Consider the following 4,265-nt stretch of genomic DNA (forward strand, 5'->3'; position numbering starts at 1 on the left):
AGTGAAACTAAAAAGCTCTGGGCTAAGGCAGTAAGTAAGAGAGAAAGGGAAAAAAAAGTGTTCTAACAATAGTATAGTTCCAATTTTAAATGGATCACAAATTGTTAATTCTATAGACAAGGAAAAAGTCTCCAAAGAATGTTTCTTTTCTGTATCCTGGAAGCAAGATCATTGTTCTTGTATAACATGAGAATGCTGAAGTATTTTCCAATTGATTAGTGTTGGTCTATACTGCACATTGCAATATAGTCCAGAAACACTCAAACCAGCTCTAGTACTAAAAGATAGTCTGGGTACATCAACATAAAAGCTCTGGGATGGGCAGAACCATCCCCAGGGGTGTGTGTGGCCTGGGGCATATCAGCCTGTGCAAGGCCAGGGGGTGGTGACAGCCTGCACAAGCCAGCTGTGGCAGGGCCTGTATGGCACTGTCCCAGGGCCCCCCCCCAAAATACCGGGCCCTTGGGGCAGTACCCCCCCCCCCGATTCACGCCCACCCCACATGGATGGGCTTGCAGATGGGCTATTTATCACAGCTTCTCTGTACTGCTGTAATTAACTTCCTCTGTGGTTAAGGGCACTACAGAAATACTGTCGCTAGGTATAATATTAGAAATGGTAAAGTTATTAGCAGTAAACCTTTTTAAAAAAAATCTGCAAGCCCAGATAAGATTTTAGGTTATCTGGCCCACTGATCAACTTATCAAAGAACAAAAGAAAATCCCCAATACTAGGAGTGCTAAGATTCTGCAAAGAAGCAATTTGGGTAATTGTAAAACAGGTTTCATCTGACATCAGGTCACAGGAGAAGGCCAAATCCAACAAAATGCTTTTTAACAGTATCAAATACAACATCAGATATTGAGCAAAGAGGTACAAGTATGCATACAAAGTCTACATGAACATACTTATCTGTGTGTACTGCAGGGGTAATAAAATCATAACCTATGCACAAGTGTCTAAAATCCTATTCATGCAGCTAAAAACAACCCAAAACAAAACTATCCTTTAGGCACATAAGGTAACAAAATTCCACTCTGTCTTTTGATATTTTAAGGATTTTTTTTCTTTGCCCAGGAGACTTTTCTAGCTTTCCTTGCAAGCTTGTATCCTCCTCCCATTAAAGGATGGTCCCTTCTTGAATGCATTCATAGTCAGTGGATTACTAGGTTCACTTTGGTGAGGCCTGAGGCCCTGCTCTAATCTCACCTATTCAATTCAGCATTCTATGACCAACTCATCATTTGTGAAGTCCAATGATTGCTAATTATGAAGGGTATTAACTACACTTTACTGTTTCCTTGTAGTCAGAGCTAGGATACTGGACACCCCAAGTCACACTATGTATTATGTACACCAAAACAAAGCTCATTTTAAGCAACATAAGTTATTTAGTAGTAAGAAGGGGCTTTTTATCCAGGGTTTTCTTTACTAGATAGTTTTTTGGAGTGGGGTTTTTTGGCTAATTTGCTAGTAGTTAAGGCTGATATTTGTATAAAAAGTTATCTGGGTCTTTTCAGGTATTCCCTTCTGAAACTAACTACACTGACTTTTTTTTTTTTTTTTTTTTTTTGAAGTTACTAGTTTTCTTTATAGGTCATATATGGACATTGTTTGTGCTGGGAGAAAGGTTTTTTTTCCCCAGAATAGAGATGTACAGATGCTAAATATCTTTCTTCCAAAAGAGAACTGGCTCTTCTGTCCAGTTAGATCAGTGACTTCAAAAAGGAAGATTTTCCTCCTCCCTGATCCAATTTGAACACCTCTTAGGAGACGCAGCTACACTCTCCTCTCAGTCCACTGTTCTCCTTACCTTCTCCAAGTAAGAAGGAAGGAGGGAGAGCACTGGCTCTCTCTCTGACAGCTATCAGATGCCTGGGGGGAACAGACCTGCTCTCTGTCCTACCAATCCGCTAATTGGCAAGACAGTTCTCTTGGGGCTTTGGGACTGTTCCTGCCACAGAAGAATTTGCACTGAGGGAGAAGATCCCTGACCTAGTGAGGCCTCTAGTTCTACACAGGCATGTTAGGCATGGGAGACAGCTATGCCACTGCTGGAAAGTTGCCCAGGCTCAGACAGCTTTGGAGCTTCCCAAAGATCAGGCTTGGGGAGGCTTTAGAACTCAGGGAGCCAGGACCTGTGGTTGGGGTGGGTATCCTCAACCCCACTTCCCCACACCTCCAGCTTTGGAATTACCCAATGTGCAGCCCATCTGGACTGCACACAAGGCAATTTAAAAGCAGGAGAGCTGCCTATTGCCAGCCTGGTCCCCTGCTTGGGAAGGAGACAAAACAAGCTTTCAAATAATGGGCTCCCTTAAGAGGTGGGGATGACACAGGCAGAAGCCCTCTAGCACTCCCTGGCTGGAAAAATCGCTTAATGTAGATCTCTACCCAGGGACTGGAACATGTATGCTCCAGCTCCTGGCCTAATTTTCTGCTCCCAAGAAATGAATGTCTGTACCCAGCCATATTCCTGTATAGCAATTTTTGGTTCCTACAAGCAACCAAAAGTGTACTCTACAGTCCAGCAGACTTTTTTTTTTTTTTTTTTTTTGCCAACACATGGGTATGGACATGGATGAGCCAGATTCAGAAAACACTGGAAACTTCTGCAGGGCCAAAGTTCCAGCCATCTCCTCTTTTGGGAATGGGGAGAGGAAAACCAAAGAGCTCTTTGCTTGCTCATCAACAGCTACCATCTTGTGGCATGAATGAATACCTTGCCTTTATTGGGACTTAGAATCTATGTTAAAAGACTTTAAGCACCATGAGACTACCTTGATCCAGAGAGGAAAGGGACCCTTACTTTCAGATGCCAAGCCCCCAATTTGGTATCTTTTGTGGGAAGAAACTATGGACCTTTTCAGAAGTTCCTTTGACTCATGTCTACTTCAGGACTGGCTGGATCATATACATCATCCTTGGACTCACTGGTGGCAACAATCCCTTGGTTTGAGGATGCTCTCTACTACAGCTCACTGATAGGTCTTGGAGGTGACTTAGAGTCCAATCTTTGAGCCACAGATCTATCCACAGAAGTTGCAAGTCTTTCTACACAGGAGAGTAGGCTGCATGTCAGGATTCTTCTTTTTCCTTCTTCCACTCTTCTCTGCTTCAAGGCTGAGACAGTACCTCAATACAGGCTGCTGCTTGGTTCAGGTTACAGCACCATTGGAGTCAGTTGGCAGCCAGCTCCTCCCCAATCCTTGATTTCACAATCAATGTGCTTTGAAGGCATACATCAAGAATTCTTGTAGCATTTCCTCTGGGCACTGCAAGATCTCAGGCCACTACTAGGATGCATATAAAATGCTTGTTTTGGGAGTTGAGTCAGGCATCCACACACAATGTCCAGCAATGTTGGTAACTGAGAATTAATAATTCCACATTGGTAACATTGGCTTCAAAGATGCTGACATGCCTGTGGTAATCTTATCTGAATAGGGAGGATTTTACAGAGGCAATGTTGGCAATACCTCTCCTGGCTCCTGAGATGATGGTCACTCACATTTCACATCTGTAAAAGGAGTGGAGATGGCTACTGCATTATAAAAGCCTGGATCTGTGCATCTTTCTGGAGATCGCAATGAATAAAAGATGTGCCAAAGAAACTGGCAAAGGAGGCACATCTCCTCAAAGTTCATTCATAGGTGGCTATCAAGTTAGGGAAGTTGCTCAGCTACTTCCGGGGTCTATCCCCTCAAATGGTAATTTGGGAAAGAGGACAGTCACAGCCCAGAGCAGGCTAGTAGAACACTTTAGTCTCGATGTTGAGAGAGACCTGCCCAAAGTTCAGTAGGCTTCTTTGGAGAGGTCTAGAGCAGGCTGGAAGTTTTCCTCTATGCACAAGGCAGGCACAATGCCATCCTTATACTCGAAAAGGCCCTGAAATAGGCAGAAGCTGCTGATCAGGTTTTTCTGTATTGGAGCCACATCTCAGGAACGAGGAGGGGGTCCTCATGTTAATTTAACACTGGGTTGTGATGCTTCCAAGACAAAAATCACCCTCTGTCAAGCAGTAAATAAATTCATCTTCTCTCAGGTCCGTAAAGGTTTCCTTATCTGGGACCACCACTTGTTTATGCCAGTGGTTGCAGAACAACTTTGTCTGGGCGGCTTATCAAACTAAATTGCTGTTTGGTCCTATGGAGGAGAACTGACCCATCTCTATGTTCAGAGAGGTCATTGGTAAAAATCAGACTGTTCATCTCCTTGGTACAGATTGTAATGCTTTTCTACCCCAAAGATCTTAGGCTATCACA

This window comes from Gavialis gangeticus, unplaced genomic scaffold (genome assembly GCF_001723915.1).
Source record: "Gavialis gangeticus isolate Ggan-Ray unplaced genomic scaffold, GavGan_comp1, whole genome shotgun sequence".
Classification (NCBI taxonomy): Eukaryota; Metazoa; Chordata; order Crocodylia; family Gavialidae; genus Gavialis; species Gavialis gangeticus.